At 42.1% G+C, this 23555-nt stretch overlaps 1 pseudogene; it reads right to left on the bottom strand.

The window, feature by feature from the left end:
* Positions 1-961: 961 nt before the first annotated feature.
* On the bottom strand, positions 962-14763 carry LOC139411938 (BRISC complex subunit abraxas 2-like; annotated as a pseudogene).
* Between the last annotated feature and the right edge of the window lie 8792 nt (positions 14764-23555).

Below are 23555 nucleotides of genomic sequence, written 5' to 3' on the forward strand. Positions count from 1 at the left end.
CAAATACTAATTGTGAGACTAAATGACATGGCAGCATATATTTATATTTTATTTGGTTAACAAAACAGGCATGATGTTAAAGTAGGAACTAGGAAGTTATAAAGGTTTTAAAGTTATAGGCAGATCACACACCTTTGTAAACTCGCACTGTATTTTCAAACATGAAGAGAAATTGGATTTACTTGAAGGTGTCCTCTTTTTAATGACACCACTGAGGTAACCATATAATAAACATATCACCTCTTTTTTTTATCAGAATCTCAATCCCACCTGAAGTCTTGCCCCACCATCTCATTGAATTTGATATTAAAAGGCAAATAAAAAAGTTCAAGAGCTGCTCAATGACTTCCATGTCTATCTTCACATGGGTTCTACCCTTGGACTTGCCCAGGCAGCGGGGCTGGCTGCTGCTCTCTTGTTTCTTCAGGCAAGGGAAGTGCTTGTCTGTGATGATGCGTTTGAGAACCAAGAAGTTCTAGATGCAGCCCAGCTACCCCGCCGGGTCCGTGATCAGCCGCTCACAAAGTGGATCTGGGGGAGGCGAATGTACTGCAGCCAGTTCTCTAGGTGGGCTGATGTACATCCCTACGCAGATAGCATTCTATGAGGTGTCTACCATAACCTGGCTTCGGTTATGGAAGGCCAACTCTTCGAAGGGGGGGATGTCCGGCTTCATGGACAGAGTGTGTGTGTAGTCTGAGATGGCTCTGGTGACTGGGTTACGCACCATCCCAATCAGCTTGGTGTTGGGGGACATACTGGTGATGCATCTGGGAATATCTAAAAAATTAAATAAACAAAACAGTACCGGCACCCAAAACGAGTACCGGCACGTATTTCAGTCCAAGCCAAGCGAGAGATGTGAATTGCTATCAGTTGGTCTTTCTGGACAACCCTCGGCTCTGGTCTCAAAAGTGGGCAGAAAGTGAGAACAAATGACTCTGCAAACCAAATAAGCATGTCTCTTTTATTATTACAACCCACTTAAGAACCAAGTGACCAAAAGAACTTGGCCTTTTCCTGTCCCACCGACCTTACAGACATGAGTGATGTGATGGGACTTTGTACTTCAGGGAGAAGTTACAGGCTCTCAGGGGCCATTTCCAGCTAGGGGCCAAACCATGTTATTAAAGAGTACTTTCACCCTTCTCTCCTGCCAGCCACTTCCATCGTGACTGAGATTCTCATAAATAAGTGCTGTTTGAATGCTACAACCTCCTATATACTGTACAGTGTACATTCATTATTGATGACTTTTTCTTAACTCACATTGTTGATTCAAGTGCTCAAGTGGAAACCACTCCTTTCTCGAATTTGTCATTATAATCTTTTGTGGGACTTCGTTGTTCAGTAATTAATATATTCTAAAACAAATTAGATTACCAGTCCACCAAGCTATGAGTTGACATTATACAGTAATGCTGAGTGATGAAGGAAAGCAAGTTGACCATAAGGCAGAAAGAGTGACATACAATGTGGGCTGCACATGGGAAAAGCTATATACACAAGGCTTGGATAACACTGCAGGGTGAAGGATACTCTGCCCACAATTGGAACAACCTTTCTTCTTTCCAGTCGCTTGCATTGTGCGTGTAGTAACAAGCCGGTGTAACTGCCAAAATGGAAGGCACTGGACTCTGAACTGAGGTCATTTTTGTCACATTATCAAGGTCCATACACATTTAGCCCAATCAGCTTTGAGAGTGTGAGGTCTATTGGTGTTGACAAGACAGTCAGGAGATGTCTTGTTCCAAGGCTGTAACATATAGCTACAGGGGGAAACCGTTCCCTCAGAATTACCTTGGGGGAAGCCATTCTAGTCAGTTTCAGCACTCGGCAGAAATGGAGATGACCAGCAGTGCAAGGACATGAGATGAAAGAAGCAGACAGGTTATTAATGTCGATGCACAGTTCTTGTTTAGTGGTAGCTCTGATGCAGCAGCGAGGTCTGGTTAGTAAAGCTAGAGTACGTTGTGTTTTCTCCCTGTCAACCCCATACAATCCACAAAAGCTGAGCTAGCTCAGCTGATCAAAGCATACTTCTCAAGTGGCACAACTGAACAGCATTGGTAAAGCACAATAACGAAATCCTCTAAATGTGTTATATGCAGCAAAGCGCATACAGTTGTTTCAGTGTTATTTAAGAAAAATGAGACATTGAGTGACATTAATTAGGGATACTGCGAGAATCTGTTTTTTTATAGTCACCCATAGTCAGATGAACTCGTAGATACCATTTTTCGTATGCAAGTGTACCTGTAGACTTCTCGTCTTTGCACTAACTTTAGTTAGCATTGGCTTGTGAAACTAACTTCCTTCATACTGCATGCAGAGGTGCTATCCACGAATTCTTCTGACTGGGTCATAGCTGTTATTTTGTCCTAAAAATTAATATAAGCACAAATTACAATAGTGGCGAAGTAAAACTGAATCTAGACTCTTTGTCATCTAAATAGGCAACCGCATGATTCATAAAATCCATTGATTGTTAAAGGAAATTAAATCCTAATAAAAGACAGCTCAAAGTAGAGTATCAGAACTGTGCAGACTAATGAAATTATAGCTTACGCATACATATATTACTCCTTTGTAATAAGCAAAAAAAAGAAAAGACAAAAAAAGAACCACACCCGTCTCACTAAAAAGACAAGTTTGAAGGCCACAGAACATTTTCCCTTTGCTTGTCTTAAATAAATTGTTAAAAGGCAAACATAGTGCAAGAGGTAATGGTACAATTGGATGCTCAAAGTTGATGATGCAGATGTGACGCAGCATGATCCAGGACGAGCGGAGTGGGTCTATCCATTCAGAGAGGTCGGACAAACTGGTTGGCGTTTATTCAGTTATAACGTAATCAGTTCCTAAATCAAACACATTCACTGGAGACAGCCAGGCTCCAACTGACTATCTTTACCACACTAGACAGAAAAGTATAGCCCATGAAGCATGACATTACCCCCCAGAATGGTTATCAAACTAAAAGCAAACAGAAATACACATGCCTTTTATTTTCCGGGCTGGCACTTCTTCTGTAATATAGAAGACTACTCTCTTTGATTGGTTGGGATGCCATCCTCTCCCAGTGTGTCAGTTAATTGTGTCCCCATGGCTGGCGTCTACGAAGTCTGTGAGCCAAGGACTGAGGCATCACCGTCTGGACTGAGGGCGGCTGGGCGGCCCTGCGCCAACACACTGGCAGTAACCGGGGGCAACTGTGCCACCTCGCTCACAAGGTTCTCATACTCACTGCTGTCCTCATCATCATCATCCTCCTCCTCCTCCTCCTTGCCCTGCAGCCTGTCTGTCCAGGGAGTCAGAGCTGGATCCGTCTCCGTTCCCCAGGTAGGGCGTACTGGGGCTAGGAGCAGGGCTGGGGTTCAGACCCAGAGGACTGGGAGAAGGGTGGCCTGGAGAGCCCACAGCCTGGGGACGGGGAAGCAGCGCAGCACTGGTAGGGGAGGACAAGGAGGGGAGGAGCGAGTCATCCTGCAAGGAGAGGAGGTCTGCGTAGGAAGGGGGGTTTGCAGAGGGACCTAGCCGCTCGGGGGTAGATGGGGTGTGAAAGACCACCCTGGACAGGAGGGAGGTCTCCGGGGACTCAGAGTTTTCCTCAGGAGTAGGACGTTGCTCAGGGTTCTGCGCCTCCTGGAGTCCTAAAGTACAGGAATAGGCATCCAGGCTAAGATTAAACGGGGATTCAATGCAAAACTAAAAACGTCCTGGTTTGTTTTTGCTCCCCCCATCTTAAGTAAAGAAATTGTATTTGCTTAATACCACGTAAAACACCTCAGCAGAATTGGTTACAGGGAATGGATAGTTGATTCAAGAATCAATGTCACGAGAGAATGAGATGGTCAGAGCAGTCAAATTCAAACCCAATTAAGTAACATACTTCTCTCTTCCTCCGCAGATTTTTGTTTCCTGAGAGCAATTTGCTGTTTGAGTTTGTTCACCTCCTCCTGGAATTTCTCTTTCACGCGTTCATTCTGCTCAACCTCTCCACATACAGCCTGAAAAAGCCAAGAAAAAGCTATCAAGAATCATATCACTATTTATCAAAAAAATATATATATAAAAACACGATTTTACTGAGTTACAGTTCATATAAGGAAATAAATACATTAGGCCCTAATCTATGGATTTCACATGACTGGGCAGGGGTGCAGCCAAAGGTTGGCCTGTGAGAACATAAGCCCACCCACTTGGGAGCCAGACCAAACCTACTGGGGAACCAGCACCCAGCCAATCAGAATACATTTTTCCCCACAGAAGGGCTTTATTACAGACAGAAATACTCCTCCGCAAGTAATACATTTTAGAATAACGCTGTAACGTAAGAAAATGTGGAAAAAGTCAAGGGGTCTGAATACTTTCTGAATGCACTGTAGCCATGGTGTCTACCAAAACACCACATTGCTGTTAATCCAAGTATAGATGTGACTTGAAGGGTATGAATAGAACATTTGCAGGCAGTCAACTCACTTGCATTCTATCTTGTAGTGCACCGTAGACTTGAAAAATTGTTCTGATATCCTTCATCACACCGTCTTTATCAAAGAATTCAGCCCTGCAAAACATACGGTACATCCCATTTCCATCAACACATAATTCTCAATACTGAAAAAGAAACTACTTGACAGGGCCTACATGTGGGAGACACTCACCCGTGTTCTTTGATGACCTTGGCATAGTTGAGTGAGGTGTTGGGGACAGAGGAGACTTTGTATTCCTGCTGGCTGGTGGTGCCCAGGTTGGGGATGTGGAGGGTCACCCTTTGGTTGTACCTGCTGGGTGGAACCAGAGTTAGCCTGATAACACACTACAGGCAGTCTAGCCCAAAAGACCCTTAAAGCTCAGACACACTGGTTGGATTGTCAAAAGTTAGCTTGCTGACAGTACTTAGCACCTCTGAACAGAGTGTCGGCAGTCAATATCTTTTGTGTTCACACAGCAAAGACCTTGGAAGTCGTTAGCCACTCAGCCTTGTTAAAATACTCCAAACCAGAAGGTGGCAGTAGTGTTGTTTGGCAATGCTTGTCCATGCATATTGCTTATGTTCTAAATTCCAAACAATCTGTGCTAATGTTGCTATTTTGTAGAAAGCCCTTGTTGATACTAGCCAGACGGCCACAGCTAAATAACAAAGAAAGAAATGTAATTCAATCTCCATAATCCTGTACCGCCAGTGCCAGACCATAGCTAAATGTTTGGGGTAGCTGCCTCCCGATATGGAGACCGGAGTAGGGCTAGTGGGCGTGTGGAAAGGAAAGGGGTGGGCGTGTGGAAAGGAAAGGGGTGGGCGTGTGGAAAGGAAAGTGGTGGGCGTGTGGAAAGGAAAGGGGTGGGCGTGTGCAAAGGAAAGGGGTGGGCGTGTGCAAAGGAAAGGAGTGGGCGTGTGCAAAGGAAAGGAGTGGGCGTGTGCAAAGGAAAGGAGTGGGCGTGTGCAAAGGAAAGGAGTGGGCGTGTGCAAAGGAAAGTGGTGGGCGTGTGCAAAGGAAAGTGGTGGGCGTGTGCAAAGGAAAGTGGTGGGCGTGTGCAAAGGAAAGTGGTGGGCGTGTGCAAAGGAAAGTGGTGGGCGTGTGGAAAGGAGTGGGCGTGTGGAAAGGAGTGGGCGTGTTGAAAGGAGTGGGCGTGTTGAAAGGAAAGTGGTGGGCGTGTGGAAAGTAGTGGGCGTGTGGAAAGGAAAGTAGTGGGCGTGTGGAAAGGAGTGGGCGTGTTGAAAGGAAAGTGGTGGGCGTGTTGAAAGGAAAGTGGTGGGCGTGTTGAAAGGAAAGTGGTGGGCGTGTTGAAAGGAAAGTGGTGGGCGTGTTGAAAGGAAAGTGGTGGGCGTGTTGAAAGGAAAGTGGTGGGCGTGTTGAAAGGAAAGTGGTGGGCGTGTTGAGTGGAAAGTGGTGGGCGTGTTGAAAGGAAAGTGGTGGGCGTGTTGAGTGGAAAGTGGTGGGCGTGTTGATTGGAAAGTGGTGGGCGTGTTGATTGGAAAGTGGTGGGCGTGTTGATTGGAAAGTGGTGGGCGTGTTGATTGGAAAGTGGTGGGCGTGTTGATTGGAAAGTGGTGGGCGTGTGGAAAGGAAAGTGGTGGGCGTGTTGATTGGAAAGTGGTGGGCGTGTTGATTGGAAAGTGGTGGGCGTGTTGATTGGAAAGTGGTGGGCGTGTGGAAAGGAAAGTGGTGGGCGTGTGGAAAGGAAAGTGGTGGGCGTGTGGAAAGGAAAGTGGTGGGCGTGTTGAAAGGAAAGTGGTGGGCGTGTGGAAAGGAAAGTGGTGGGCGTGTGGAAAGGAAAGTGGTGGGCGTGTGGAAAGGAAAGTGGTGGGCGTGTGGAAAGGAAAGTGGTGGGCGTGTGGAAAGGAAAGTGGTGGGCGTGTGGAAAGGAAAGTGGTGGGCGTGTGGAAAGGAAAGTGGTGGGCGTGTGGAAAGGAAAGTGGTGGGCGTGTGGAAAGGAAAGTGGTGTGTGTGTGGAAAGGAAAGTGGTGGGCGTGTTGAAAGGAAAGTGGTGGGCGTGTTGAAAGGAGTGGGCGTGTTGAAAGGAAAGTGGTGGGCGTGTGGAAAGGAGTGGGTGTGTTGAAAGGAAAGTAGTGGGCGTGTGGAAAGGAGTGGGCGTGTTGAAAGGAAAGTGGTGGGCGTGTTGAAAGGAAAGTGGTGGGCATGTTGAAAGGAAAGTGGTGGGCGTGTTGAAAGGAAAGTGGTGGGCGTGTTGAAAGGAAAGTGGTGGGCGTGTTGAAAGGAAAGTGGTGGGCGTGTTGAGTGGAAAGGAGTGGGCGTGTTGAAAGGAAAGGAGTGGGCGTGTTGAAAGGAAAGTAGTGGGCGTGTGGAGGAGTGGGTGTGTTGAAAGGAAAGTAGTGGGCGTGTGAAAAGGAGTGGGCGTGTTGAAAGGAAAGTAGTGGGCGTGTGAAAAGGAGTGGGCGTGTTGAAAGCGCTCTGCTGTAGGTTAGACAGTTTTGATTAAGCAGTGTTTTTTTTCTTCCGTTTCTTACCAGGCAACTGCGGTAAAGTGAGCTACCGTACCACGAGAGTTCGGACATCTGTTTTGAAGCGAGAGGATGAGCCCGAGTCTTATTTCACTGTTAGTTCTACACAAATAAAATGTACATTTTCAGTTATAAAATAGATCATCGTTTTTGATTAAAAGTTTTGTAGAATATATATATATATACATAAAATAAATTATAGATTGTAGCTTACATCAACGTATGTCTGCATCATTTCCAATCCCCATATATATAAAATCAATCTACCCCCCCCCCACCCTCCTTCACTCTGTGGTCCAACATGACTCCATAGGTTTGGAGACACCTACTCATTCAAGGGTTTTTCTTTATTTTTACTATTTTCAACGTTTTAGAATATTAGTGAAGACCTCAAAACTATGAAATAACACACATGGAATCATGTCGTAACCAAAAAAGTATTAAACAAATAAAAATATATTTTAAATTTGAGAATCTTCAAAGTAGCCACTCGTTGCCTTGATGACAGCTTTGCACATAGTTCCATAGGGCGACGCACAATTGGCCCACCGATATCGTCTGGGTTAGGGGAGGGTTTGGCCAGTTGGGGCTCTCCTTGGCTCATCGCGGTCTAGCAACTCCTTGTGGCGGGCTGTGCGGCTGAAGGCTGACCTCGGTCGTCAGTTAAACAATATTTCCTCTGACACATTGGCGCTGCTGGCTTCCGGGTAAAGTGGGCGGGTGTTAAGAAGTGTGGTTTAGGGGGTCATTTGATTAATAGTTCAGCAGTCTTACGGCTTGGGGGTAGAAGTTGTTAAAGAACCTTTTGGTCCTAGACATTTTTTGGTGCATTTTTTCCCATATTCCATCCTGTTCGCTTTATTTTTATAATATATTACACTTGATCTTTCTTAAATAGGTTCCTCCAAAATGGGTGTACTCTGTTGCTTCATGTGTTGTATGCGTGTTCTTACTGTGACCGTCTGTGATACTCGCTACTAGGAAGCTACTTCACACGCCTTTGCCGGACAGTAGTGCTTGTCAAGTGGGAACGAAGGGCAATGTCCCGGTGTTGTTGCCTTTCATGCCCTCCCCATTGAGTAGTAAACTTTATGTACGCTATATAGAAGGGCTGCCCAACCCTCTTCCTGGAGATCTACCGTCCTGTGGGTTTTCAGTCCAACCCTAATTTAACACACCCGATTCTACTAATTAGCTGCTCAACAAGACCTTAAGTAGTTGAATCAGAACTGCTAAATTAGGGTTGGACTGAAAACCTACAGGACAGTAGATCTCCAGTAAGAGGGTTGGGCAGCCCTGCTATTCAGTATGTTTCAATCATATTGGGCTGTAACTACCCATACTTGAAATGTTTAGCTAGCTAGCTAACATTAGCATATTCACTAGCTAGCACAAGCAGCCAACACAGGCAGCCGTTCCATGGAAACTAGCAAATCCATTATAATATCAATCCTACAGTGGTTAGCTAGCTTGGAAGACTTATAAAGTGTTGTATGCATTGTGTCTGTGCACTTAGCTAGCTACCATCCCATAGCCTAAATTGTAAATGAAGTGCGACTGGCTCATCTGTGGATTTAGCCTACGGAGAAAATGCCCAAATTATTATGATGTTGTTGTTTTTTTGTGGGGGCTTGGGGGCTCCCCCACATGGGGGTTTGTGTTCTCTGATTGGCTCAAAGTCAAGTTGTTGGCCACTGACAAGCATTGGGATTCTATAAGTAGAATCGGAATGTTCGTCACTACCAGGTCGGCATGCAGCAGGTACCGCTCGTTCTAGCAAGAGAAGGAACAGCCACCCACTGTGATAAGTACCGATCGGCAGTGAGATTCTCGGTATGTTTCATGCTTCACCCATTGATGGCTGGTCCCCTTTAACTTGTATGTAGGGCAGCAAAATTTTACTACGTTGCTTTGATTGATACTCAGGATCTTGTTGAGAGTTCAGAAGCTGTAAAAATCTGCTGATGTAGGGTGCCACCCACCCACACACACACAATCCCTCCAGGCCTCGAGCAACCCACTCTGAGCCCTCAAGCCACGGACAGAGAATCATTTAAGTACCCCAGTTTGAGTCCAACACACAAGCCTTTAATCCCTACTGACAGACCTCCCGCTGGGCAGTCCATCTGACCCTACATATAGAATGGCCAGACCATAAATAGTTGTTTAATCCATGTGTGATTTATCTGAACGGTCATTCTATAAATGATATGCCTATGCACCCGAGGTGCTTCCACAACTAGCAACCATTAAGGCTCAAAGGAGAGGCCACTAGTGTTCTCCTCCTCTGTGGATTCTGTGCCACTGACAACAGCTGTGTCCTTCTGTTGCCTCAGTAGGAGGTGAAAATTAAGGGCCACTTTCAAATTACAGATTCAGATTTTAGTTTCCCCTTGTGAGGACAGTGAGTCAGTTCAAAAAACTAAATTATTATTCATTCCAAGCTGGCACCTCTTGCAGACTGAAGGCAACAAAGCTGCACTTGATGGACCCGAGCTCTGATTCGCCTCCCACACACAATGACCTGGCTGCATAGGGTGAGCAACAGCGTGGGAATGAACACAGAGGAGGGAGGCTCAACAGTCAACTTCATGAACAGTGTTGGTCTGTATGTGTGGATTGTTCAGCATCGCCAATATATGCACCAGCCTGTTTGTGCATGCTGTTTGGTACAGTGTGCATATAGCTGTGCGTGGGTAGTCCTACCTGCGGTTGGGTCTGAACAGCACATACTCCAGTGCGTGTGTGGAGTTGTTAGCTGTGGAGATGAAGCTGAAGAGGAGGAAGACTAGGTCGGGCACGCCCAGGAGCTGGGTCAGCTGCTTGTGGATGATCTGTTCCCTGAACGACATCTGCTGCTGCGTGTTCCTCCTGAACCTGTACCAGCCGATTACATTCTACACAGGGGGGGGGGGGGGTCAAGTATAAGAGGGTCATTAAGAAGATGCACAGACCGTGTTTAAGCTACATGTACAGACTGATCGCTAGATACTCCTGTTCAATAATGCTACTAATGCACATACAAATAGGCCTATAATAAAATACTCACTTTGTGTCTGTCTTTAAGAATTCTGTTAAGATTCTCATCATTGACTTTTCCAGCATAATCATAAAAGCTGGTGGGGAGATAAAAAAAAAATAATCAATTTCCACACAGTAGGTCTGCATTACTCAAGACTTCTGGTGGGGTGGGGCCACCTGCTGTTCACTGACAATTACATCCCTAATTTGTTGAATGAAAGTACTGTACGGTATTTGGCCTAGAAAGTGCATGGTCAAGACAAAGCTTGCTCTCAGATTGGATAATACATTTATGAAATATATCACTAGTCTAGGCTAATTATATTTGAGCCCATAACTTTAGTTTGCACATAAACCAAGCAGTCATTTGAAAAACAGTTTTATGAAAAATAATGTCACAAAATGTCTAAGGACAACAAATTCCATAGAATTTTAAATAACATAAAATCTTACCTAAATAGCTGTGCACAAGGTTCATGATTATGGACTTCTGTTTTTAAAAAGAACACAGCAAATACATGGTTATTAAACGTATACAGTGCCATGCGAAAGTATTCGGCCCCCTTGAACTTTGCGACCTTTTGCCACATTTCAGGCTTAAAACATAAAGATATAAAACTGTATTTTTTTGTGAAGAATCAACAACAAGTGGGACACAATCATGAAGTGGAACGACATTTATTGGATATTTCAAACTTTTTTAACAAATCAAAAACTGAAAAATTGGGCGTGCAAAATTATTCAGCCCCTTTACTTTTAGTGCAGCAAACTCTCTTCAGAAGTTCAGTGAGGATCTCTGAATGATCCAATGTTGACCTAAATGACTAATGATGATAAATACAATCCACCTGTGTGTAATCAAGTCTCCGTATAAATGCACCTGCACTGTGATAGTCTCAGAGGTCCGTTAAAAGCGCAGAGAGCACCATGAAGAACAAGGAACGAGATACTGTTGTGAAGAAGTTTAAAGCCGGATTTGGATACAAAAAGATTTCCCAAGGAGCACTGTGCAAGCGATAATATTGAAATGAAAGGAGTATCAGACCACTGCAAATCTACCAAGACCTGGCCGTCCCTCTAAACTTTCAGCTCATACAAGGAGAAGACTGATCAGAGATGCAGCCAAGAGGCCCATGATCACTCTGGATGAACTGCAGAGATCTACAGCTGAGGTGGGAGACTCTGTCCATAGGACAACAATCAGTTGTATATTGCACAAATCTGGCCTTTATGGAAGAGTGGCAAAAAGAAAGCCATTTCTTAAAGATATCCATAAAAAGTGTTGTTTAAAGTTTGCCACAAGCCACCTGGGAGACACACCAAACATGTGGAAGAAGGTGCTCTGGTCAGATGAAACCAAAATTGAACTTTTTGGCAACAATGCAAAATGTTATGTTTGGCGTAAAAGCAACACAGCTCATCACCCTGAACACACCATCCCCACTGTCAAACATGGTGGTGGCAGCATCATGGTTTGGGTCTGCTTTTCTTCAGCAGGGACAGGGAAGATGGTTAAAATTGATGGGAAGATGGATGGAGCCAAATACAGGACCATTCTGGAAGAAAACCTGATGGAGTCTGCAAAAGACCTGAGACTGGGACGGAGATTTGTCTTCCAACAAGACAATGATCCAAAACATAAAGCAAAATCTACAATGGAATGGTTCAAAAATAAACATATCCAGGTGTTAGAATGGCCAAGTCAAAGTACAGACCTGAATCCAATCGAGAATCTGTGGAAAGAACTGAAAACTGCTATTCACAAATGCTCTCCATCCAACCTCACTGAGCTCGAGCTGTTTTGCAAGGAGGAATGGGAAAAAATTTCAGTCTCTCGATGTGCAAAACTGATAGAGACATACCCCAAGTGACTTACAGCTGTAATCGCAGCAAAAGGTGGCGCTACAAAGTGTTAACTTAAGGGGGCTGAATTTTTGATTTGTTAAAAAAGTTTAAAATATCCAATAAATGTCGTTCCACTTCATGATTGTGTCCCACTTGTTGTTGATTCTTCACAAAAAAATACAGTTTTATATCTTTATGTTTTAAGCCTGAAATGTGGCAAAAGGTCAAAGTTCAAAGGGGGCCGAATACTTTCGCAAGGCACTGTATATAATGTTAGTCTATGGCATCCTACCGCTTTAAAAGGTGTAATCTGCAGTTTGAACAATAAAGTGGCCACACCGCCAACGATTTGGTAAACAGCGGAGGGATGGGGCTGGAGAAATGTAACCACTCTCAGACTCATGGACAGAGCTATGGATACATGGACTGGCCATCCATGATAGGAACATTATAGTTTTAACCATGTTTTGAGGCTATACAGGGTTTGTTTGTTAACAATGTACATTTAAAGGAGTAAACAAGCTCATATTTTGGGTTCTGATGGGTACGAAAGTTGAACTAAGGTTATGAGACATAAGTCAATAAGTATATATCATGAATTTAAACATCTGAAAATGGATGTAGCAACAGCAGATTGTCCCTTTTTTTTATCGTTGAGACAACTACAATTCTAAGACTTTAGCCTACAGTCTATTGTGTACAAATCCCATTTCCCAGAGACTAGCTACATAATATATTGAACAGCTGCTGTGAAGGACCCACTATAAGCAGAAAAAACTATGAGACACTCCTTTTAATCTGAAACCTGACAGTCCAGTTTGACAGAATTCTACAGTAGCACAGAGCATATTCAGTCAAGACAAGCCTGGAAACAAATAGGTCCGTTTCTTTGAGTTGAGTTCCCACATGTCAAAGAGTTAGGCTATCCGAGGCCTAGCTCTCGAAAACCCTTCTTCTCCGTATGTTTTCAGCAGTTACATTTGCCCATATTTGGCTTCATGTGAACTACAATACCAACACTGTTTTGACGTTTAGAAAAGTTGGTTTTCAGAACATGCTGATATGCCCCTTATCTTTCATATCTGCGAGAAAGAATCTTTCAAATAAAAAAAATAAACACATACTGTAGCAGTTTTGCACAGATCAACAAGCTCTGTGTGCCTCCAGTTGATGAACTAGACTTCCTTCCCAGTTAGCTTACACACAACATTTCAGAGCACGCTAGATAACTAATTAGCCCAGGTGGCCACCTACATCTTCAGTCTGTCTTCCGTAAACAAGCGATGCAACATGGAGATTTGGCCATGTCGGAACACTAACCCAACCCTATAAAAAGGTGTGTATTAAGTTAAAGCTGCACTATGCAGAAATCGCTCCACCATTTCCTGGTTCCTAAAATTCAAATAGTTTGCCTAATTTCAGTTAATGTGACAAAACAAGAAAGTATAGTGTAGAGAATAATTGTACCATCTAAACTGCGGTGAAATATATTTTCCATAACCAAAAATATTGTATTTTCAGCCGTTTGAAATAAAAGATACAAAAATGAAACTTAAGAATGGAAAGTATAGAAATAGTGCAGATCTACCACTTCTTAGACTTGAGTTATAAATCTGTCATTCTCGTTGAACGCATTTCTTTGTAAATTTAGTCAGCTCACCCAAAAAGTTCAATATTCCAGATTTAACATCGTGTTTTTTGAAAATGATTTCTTGCTGATACGAATGATATGTTCCTTATGTTTCCAAAAACGCACCGCAAGCGATGCATATTAATTTGTTGAGCAAGCGTTGGGGCTCTTAACAAAACTCCCCTGGTTAGAATATACTACTGTCAATAGGTGCTAAAGCAGTTCACTTCTATGAATGGGGAATCCAAGGTCTTACCTACTACTTGGAGGAGTTCAGCACTGCTGATCTGTGTATCACTGATGCTGACAGTTTCCTCTTGCCTTACTTCTCCTAAAAGGAAGCCCTCCTGTAGGAGCAAAAAGTTGTTTCTAATGACAAAACGTGGCAGAAAGGCAACTACTAATACTACAATTATACAACAAATACTGTTTGAGGCCTGACACTTATCAAGCTCTGGCTACAGACAGTCAAATCATGTGTCAAATGTCAGGTGAAACAGCAGCATCGACTCTCAACTCTGTTTGCTAACAGGTGTCAATCCAGTTTTCTATCAAATGGTAAACAAAAACTGTTGTGGCTTGAATGCACGCTGATTGACTTGATTATTGTTTAGAAGCTTATCAGAATTCACATCCTAGTTGTCCAACAAACTTGCTAGCTAGCTCGCGAGACATGTGGTGACAGTGCTAGAAAATTACTTCACAATACTTTACAGAAAAAATAATATAACACTTAGCAAGATATGTTGTACATTAGCTAGCTAGCTAACATAGAGCGGAAAAACAAAACAAATCTCAGCTCTACCTTTCTGATGACATAACCAATGCAACTGTGCTATCTGTGACAACGTTAGCCAGCTAGCTAATTTGTAATGTTTAATGTGCATAGTGTGATGCAATTGCACATTTTCGTAATATTGTTAGCCAAGTAACTAGCTAGCTACATATTACTACATCAGTGTTGTAAAGTCGACACCACTGAAAGTCCACCCTAAGTATTACAGACTAGTTAGCAAATGTCTTGCTGTAGTGATGGCACGTAGCTAGCTAACTACTAGCGAACGTTAGCTAGCAACAGGAAGATGACACTGGGAAACCCACTGAGTTTATGCCCGAGAATAAAGTCAAATATACACCCAAGTTGCAATTAAACAAATGTATGCACTCTCTCCTAATTCATTCAAATGTCCCCGGTACTTACATGATCAGAGTTGCTGTTAGCGCTGTGATAACACACAGAACTAAAAGTATAGCTCGAAATGGAAGCCGCCATGATGGAAACATCCCCATCTATCCCACCACCCACTGCGTTTGCACGCACGCTCCTCTCGGCGTAAACATCCTGGGGAACTTCTCTTTGGGTGTATGATTTGGTGTGTATTATTATACCGATAGCGCAGATAGCTTACTTTACGCGGACTAACTATTCATCTAATTTAAAACATACTAATATGTGCACATGAAAGTTGATGAATACGTTGTCATTGTGAATGCGTTTGTTACTTTGATAGTTTTTGTTTATACAGTATTTTTTAAAACTGGGATGATGCGTACCTGAGGGAATTACATATATTTAAAGACATTAGAGACGTGAGATAAGGTATAGTCATTATGTGTATAAATTGTTATGTGCAGCCCTATCAACTTTGGATCGGGTTTTTTCAGAAGGGTTGAACATTAATTTGCCTACAAACCTTTACGTTCATTTTGCCTGCAACACTTTGCACCGGTGAACTATCTACTACAGTATCCAGCTACAAAGGACACATTATGGTCACAATGTTGCTACAGTTGTCATTGTTCTGTACTGTGCCCCATCTCTATTTCCCAAGGTTTCGAGAAGAGAGTATGAACCGTGTGCTGCGGGTGGATGGAAAAAGAGGAAAACACAGAAATCTCTGTCATACTTAATATTGGTGAGGGGAAGGGCATCCTCTTAATTGAGCTGGTAGGCTTTGAACAAAAATTTGAAGGTGTGTAATTACTATGATGTAAAAATGCCAATTAGGCCTACACACCTGTAGCATATATGACAACATTAGCTCGTACCTTTGCATGACATGTTCTTTATGCATTCAGATTTTCCACAGGAATATATACTTCTGTAGCCTCTGTAGAACTTCAAGAAATGTACTGCAGACAGAAGACTTGTCTAATGTGGAAGTCAAGGTAAGTCCTACCTGCTGTGTGTGTAGAAATGCTAATCACTACTGTAACAGCATTGTATTAACTGCTGTTTCACAGTAAAGTAGCAGGCTAATAGCTTTGTTATCACATAGTAATGGAGTTGAGCGGTTTTCAATAACAAAAATAAACTTTTTAGTGTTTTAGTCGTGTGTATACCGGCAATTGTACTGTGCATGGTTACAGCAGATGGTATACTTAACAGTTGGTGGCACTATTGGACGGTATTGTGCATAGACCTATGGAACAGCTACTGCAGATGTTCAGCCAAGGTGAGCGAACCGTCGGAGACACTCCTGGAATGTTCTGAGTGGAACATTGAATTACACTTATCAGGACTCCTCCATCCCACTGTCAACATAATCTATTAGTTTCCAGAATGCAAAAGTCAGTTCTCATCAGTGACCATGATTGTTTATGCCATATTTTATGCCATTATGATTATTTTATAGGCTCAATAGCAAGTTAAGTGTTATCAACAGGGACTAGGGGAGTCTCTCATCGCTGTCTGATGAAAATCTCTTATCTCCAAAACAGAAGCTTTTCAGGAAATGGAAAGAGCGGACATATTTTACTATTTATAAACATACAATTACCAAACATTAGATGCTATTTTCAATACATTTTCTTGTACATTAACCTAGAGTCATGAAAGGTTCAGAGTACATTGAGGGGATGTACTGCTTTCAATACGTCTGACAGCTGTTGGGCTTGTAAAATCTTTGTCTGGGTGGTTCATTTTGGTGCCTGACCTATTATCAAAACATCAATATAATGCCACAACTAAGACAGCTCTCCGGTTAAACATCAGGTTATAACAAAAGCAGCCTTGATCAGCCAGTATTTAGGCCCCTTTCAATATGAGTTGAGGAGATGATAGCAGATACCCATAGACTCCCAGTCATCGCTCTAACACAAGTTAGCATTGGTTCACAAATCTACCTCTAACTGTCTTCATACCAGATACGGAGATGTAAAAATGTTATCCATGAGTTCCTGGGGAAGTAGATAAAGGGGCCTCACTGCCAAAATCCCAAAGTATCCCTTTAAGCACAACAAATTCATAACATTTTGAATAAATTGCATTCGTAACATAAACCAATTGCAAAATATATATATATTTTTTATAGCACACAACCAACAGGGACCACTTTGGGCTCATGAGCACCACTTTCACAGCTACTGGCTACAATTATGTTGTTTTAATGGACTTTTATTTATCAATTGAAGTTAAATTTTTGTGAAATAATCACAGGAACAATTAGAATACCCTAAAATAAATATATTATTTTGTATTGAGTTTTTTGTATTGCTCTTAATTTAAAAAAAAATCAGATTCCAGACATCTAAATCTAAATCTATATTCTGCAATGATATTTTATTAAGATCCTCAATAGCAGCAGCCACTCTTTCTGGGGTCCACATAAAACATGGCATAATACAGAATAAAAATAGACAAGAACAGCTCAAAGACAGAACAACATACATTTAAAATACAAATAATATGTAACTGTTCACTCTTTCTGCCATTATCATATCACTGTACCCTGGTGTCCTTCTCAAAGCTTAGGAGGTACAGCTGTGAGTCACAAGGAAATGTGAGGGTTAATGCTACTAAATGAGATGATATTGTCAGACACAGCAGAGGGGGCCATTTCTCGGCAGAAGAAATTCATCAAGCCTTGTCCTCTAATCAGCAGCACCTTGTTCCTTAAAAAAAAAAAATCACACACCCACACACACATAAAATACCAAAAACGATTTCACATTAATTCAAGAGCCTGTCATATTATGTGCTGTTGTCAAAACCAGTTTTATAAAAAGTCCTATGTTCAGATCATTCATGTCATGTTTAGATTGATTAATCCAAAATCTCCCTCCAGGAAATATTGTAACTTTTGAATGTCAAATAGCTATGTGGCTTTCTAATATGATCATCTTTTGCTAACATTACAAATATTTACAAATTTCCTATGAAACCTTTTAGTTCAGATTGCCATCAGTTCTTCTTGGCCTTTTATCAACCCCATTTACTTTGTTCTAACTTACGTACGTATAATCATATTTAAGTGGATCCTCCTGCCTTGTGGCATTGAGGTCATCACTGACCCATATGGACTCATCATCTTCATGTGCGGTCAGTTAGCTGTAGTCAGAAGACCATGGACTATTAGGTCTTCCTAGTGTAGGGCATTGATAATCTTGTTCACCGGACACCAGCCATGTGTCCTCTCTAGCCTGTGTGAGGAAAGATAGAGAACTGAAGAGTACAGGGAATAGTAATCTAATCTGTACCCTTTTCAAATTCTTATTAACCAAATAGGGATGGTATCATGTTCAAGTTCTGTAAATCCAGAGCTACAGTGTATTGCTTATACATTAAAGTTACAATCAGCAGTTGAAACAATAACAAAGTGTGATTCCTGCCACTGTTTCGGTAAAAATCTGAGGGATGGGGCTGGTGAAATGTAACCAATCTCAAATTCATACAGAGCTATAGATGCAAGAACTCCCCATCCATTATATCAACATTTTAGTTTTAACCATTTTTCAAGGATATACAGTGTTTGTTTACATTTACTTTGTTTACAAACATTGGAGGAAAACCAGGTTACATTTCGGGTTCTGATGGGGTAGGACAGTTGAACTAAGCTCATGAGGCTTTTATAAGTTACAGTGCCTTGCGAAAGTATTCGGCCCCCTTGAACTTTGCGACCTTTTGCCACATTTCAGGCTTCAAACATAAAGATATAAAACTGTATTTTTTTGTGAAGAATCAACAACAAGTGGGACACAATCATGAAGTGGAACAACATTTATTGGATATTTCAAACTTTTTTAACAAATCAAAAACTGAAAAATTGGGCGTGCAAAATTATTCAGCCCCTTTACTTTCAGTGCAGCAAACTCTCTCCAGGAGTTCAGTGAGGATCTCTGAATGATCCAATGTTGACCTAAATGACTAATGATGATAAATACAATCCACCTGTGTGTAATCAAGTCTCCGTATAAATGCACTTGCACTGTGATAGTCTCAGAGGTCCGTTAAAAGCGCAGAGAGCATCATGAAGAACAAGGAACACACCAGGCAGGTCCGAGATACTGTTGTGAAGAAGTTTAAAGCCGGATTTGGATACAAAAAGATTTCCCAAGCTTTAAACATCCCAAGGAGCACTGTGCAAGCGATAATATTGAAATGGAAGGAGTATCAGACCATTGCAAATCTACCAAGACCTGGCCGTCCCTCTAAACTTTCAGCTCATACAAGGAGAAGACTGATCAGAGATGCAGCCAAGAGGCCCATGATCACTCTGGATGAACTGCAGAGATCTACAGCTGAGGTGGGAGACTCTGTCCATAGGACAACAATCAGTCGTATATTGCATAAATCTGGCCTTTATGGAAGAGTGGCAAAAAGAAAGCCATTTCTTAAAGATATCCATAAAAAGTGTTGTTTAAAGTTTGCCACAAGCCACCTGGGAGACACACCAAACATGTGGAAGAAGGTGCTCTGGTCAGATGAAACCAAAATTGAACTTTTTGGCAACAATGCAAAATGTTATGTTTGGCGTAAAAGCAACACAGCTCATCACCCTGAACACACCATCCCCACTGTCAAACATGGTGGTGGCAGCATCATGGTTTGGGCCTGCTTTTCTTCAGCAGGGACAGGGAAGATGGTTAAAATTGATGGGAAGATGGATGGAGCCAAATACAGGACCATTCTGGAAGAAAACCTGATGGAGTCTGCAAAAGACCTGAGACTGGGACGGAGATTTGTCTTCCAACAAGACAATGATCCAAAACATAAAGCAAAATCTACAATGGAATGGTTCAAAAATAAACATATCCAGGTGTTAGAATGGCCAAGTCAAAGTCCAGACCTGAATCCAATCGAGAATCTGTGGAAAGAACTGAAAACTGCTGTTCACAAATGCTCTCCATCCAACCTCACTGAGCTCGAGCTGTTTTGCAAGGAGGAATGTGAAAAAATTTCAGTCTCTCGATGTGCAAAACTGATAGAGACATACCCCAAGCGACTTACAGCTGTAATCGCAGCAAAAGGTGGCGCTACAAAGTATTAACTTAAGGGGGCTGAATAATTTTGCACGCCCAATTTTTCAGTTTTTGATTTGTTAAAAAAGTTTGAAATATCCAATAAATGTTTTTCCACTTCATGATTGTGTCCCACTTGTTGATTCTTCACAAAAAAATACAGTTTTATATCTTTATGTTTGAAGCCTGAAATGTGGCAAAAGGTCGCAAAGTTCAAGGGGGCCGAATACTTTCGCATGGCACTGTATATTCTTCCCAAATCAATGTGTACATATCATTAATTTATAAGTACAAAATTTATGTAGCAGCTGCAGATTGCCCCTTTACTGTACAGTATCTTTGGATTAAGCTGTGGATATATTCATCATGTCTACCTATGTCAAGATTTTCCATTCAGAAGTCCTCTGCAATCCACCTTAATAACCACCTCATAATGAATAAACAGAGGGCATGGTTCAAAGAAAGATAAATGATTTCCTGTCTTAACTCATTCTGTCATTAATAACTCTCAATCTACCTCTAATTGGAATCTGGGCGGGTGGCCCAATGGGAGCAGTTGATGCCGAGGCATGCTATTGAGTAAACACATGCAACGTGTTACGGTAACCAACTACTGCCTGGAAATTTACAAGGCACTGAAAATCCTGCCTGGATGCGCATTGACACATTATACCATTACACAACTTTTTCCCATGAAACAAGATGCTTCTTGACGGTCTTCACTCGGTGACCAATATTGTCTCATTGAAATGTACACTGTCTGAGACGAGACAGCATCTAAGGAAGTCTTCAAATGGCTCTTTGTTTGCCTGGCACAGAAACAATGTCTTTGTTCTGCACCACAGATTAGATTGAATTACGGACTGAAGCTCGCTGCCCTTTGCGTAAAGCCCACTCGCACAGGTGCTGTTGCTAAGAGACGTAGACACAAATATGGAGGCTTTGGGAGGCACTGAAATGCTGTTAATCAAAGTCATGTCATGAGAGTAATCCAGTCAACTTTTCGATACAGCATGCCTTATCGTCAGGGTATCCTGCTAATGCAGTTGCCAAACACCATTCAAATAAACCTCAATTCGCATCTGTGGATAGCACCTTAGTTCCTTGTGGATGAATAGAAGTGATTGATAGATGTATCATTACCATGAAAAGTTTTATGCATCTGCTATGTTTTTGATTTATTTTTACCTTCATTTAACTCGGCAAGTCAGTTAAGAACAAATTCCTATTTTCAATGACGGCCTAGGAACAGTGGGCTAACTACCTTGTTCAGGGGCAGAACGACAGATGTGATTGTGATCCTGTCACCCTGAGGGTTTGATAGTGGTTCATTTGTTAGTTTACGAGGCTGTGAACAGGAACACACCCCTGGAGCTCTGCTGCTGTTCATGGAAGAAAGCATGCCCACTGTACTGCGTGTTTTAAGGCTGCAGTCATTAAACTGGTTCCAGGAATTTGAGGCCTAGTAAATGATACATTTTGCTTCACTCATCTGCTTGGAGCATGTTATGCTCTTTCAACAGATGCCTGGCATGCCAAGCTAGTTGAGCAATCCTATCTTTTGGTGCGACAGGTAGCCTAGTGGTTAGAGCGTTGGGCCAGTAACCGAAGGGTTGCTGGATCGAATCCTGAGCTGACAAAGTAAAATTCTGTTGTTCTGTCCCTGAACAAGGCAGTTAACCCACTGTAGGTCGTCATTGTAAACAAGAATTTGTTTTTAACTGACTTGTCTAGTTAAATAAAACAATCTGAAAAGGACTGGTGTGGGTGGCTGGAGGCTTTTTTGCACATTGTGCTGTTTTAGGATGTTCACTGTAATTTCAAATCAAATCAAATTTTATTTGTCACATGCACCGAATACAACAGAACGTATCCCAGTTCGAGAAATAGAGTTAAGAAAATATTTACTAAATAAACTAAACCAAAGTAAAAAAAAAAAAAAAATGTTTATCAAAAAGTAACACGATACATTTACATAACAATATGTACCGAGTCAATGTGCGAGGGGTTAGTCGAGGCAATTTGTATTGACTATGCATAGATAATAAACAGCGAGTAGCAGCAGTATAAAAACAAAGGGGGGGGGGGGGGGCTTGGTCCCAGTGATGTATTTGGCCATACGCACTACCCGCTGTAGTGCCTTGCGGTCAGATGGTGAGCAGTTGCCATACCAGACGGTGATGCTCTCGATGGTGTAGCTGGAGAACGTTTTGAGGATCTGGGGACCCATGCCAAATCTTTTCAGTCTTCTGAGGGGGAAAAGGTGTTGTCGTGCCCTCTTCACAACTGTCTTGGTGTGTTTGGACCATGATAGTTTGTTGGTGATGTGGACACCAAGGAACTTGAACCCCTCAACCTGCTCCACTTCAGTCCCAGTGTTAATAGTGTTAATAGTCTTCAGTGTTAATAGGGGCCTGTTCGGCCCTCTTTTTCCAATAGTCCACGATCAGCTCCATTGTGTTGCTCACATTGAGAGAGAGGTTGTTGTTCTAGACACATGATCTGTGTTTCATGAGTCACAGAAGACATACACTATATAGGCATACACAATATGGGATATATGGGCGTCATTCTCAAGGCCAAATAAAACAACATGAGCTGGCTCACACCCAGAGAAAATGATTTTATCTAGAGGTGCTGACTGACGGAGAATAAACTATAAGCTATGAAAATAAATAAAGAGAGTCGCACTCTATATATTAGCTCCCATTCATTTATTGGGTAAATCACCAACATTTCGGCATCACTGTGCCTTCTTCTGTGCCTTATTCTCAAAGCAACATGAAAATGTACAGTAGGTTCATAACTTGCCATCATCAGCAGGCAAAGTGTGCTGGCACTGTGGTGACGACTGACTTTTATTCCACTCATTATGCTCATCAAAAGTTGCAGAGTTGATGCCGCAGCCTTCTTGTCGCCCCAACACCATGAATGCTGTGCTTTCATTTCAGTCTCAAGTGTGATACAGTAAATATTTATGTTTTTTTGTATTTCTCCTTGGAAACCGTTTGACCTCTTAATATGATTTTCGGGTGCTGATTGAATTACTCCTGCATGTAGCTGTGTAGTTTTCCTTGCCGGGGAAGCAATGTGGAAGTGGGAAAGATTCCTCCTTGCCACATTTCAAACCATCTGTCAGGTTCCAGTGAAACCTTACAGGCAGCTCAGTCAACTTCACAGTTACAGAGCACATGGATGTAGCTAAATATAATACTGTATATCTCTGCATACAACCATTATACATTTATTTAGGCTACTAGGCCTGGCCTAGTATTTGTCTGCTGCTACAATAGTTTACAGAACTGTACTACATGTTTCTACATGAACTATGGGTGTATATAGACATTACTGTGACAAAGAGGGAACACTTTTAGACATGCCTAACAAATGGCAATATGAATGAGAACATGTAATAGGATCTACATATTTAGGCTAGTGTCATACATTACAGATGGTTAAGGCCTGGAAACAATTTGTTTTAATTCATGTCACAGGCTTAAGAGGGTCAGTCAACCACAGTCACATTGTGATAGGGGACACATTTACAAGTGAACTAGTAACTGTAACAATGTTACTACAGAGTTGTACATTCAGAATAGCTTGTGGGAAAAGAAAAGGAACACACAGGTAGACGATACCAATATGGGGGGGGGGGGGTAAATTATGTAGTTTCTATTGAACTAGAAATAAAATACATGTGTAATGAATGGCAAGAAACATGCTGAATATATAAATAGTATCTGTATAAGTAACGGTTAAGCTTAATTGTTCAAATTGGCTACACCACTGTGGAATCAATAGTTGTTTCCTCCCTCTGCGTGAGAAATGGTTTCGCTGAACGCGGATTTTGTTTCA

This window comes from Oncorhynchus clarkii, chromosome 1 (assembly GCF_045791955.1).
Source record: "Oncorhynchus clarkii lewisi isolate Uvic-CL-2024 chromosome 1, UVic_Ocla_1.0, whole genome shotgun sequence".
NCBI classification, from domain to species: Eukaryota; Metazoa; Chordata; class Actinopteri; order Salmoniformes; family Salmonidae; genus Oncorhynchus; species Oncorhynchus clarkii.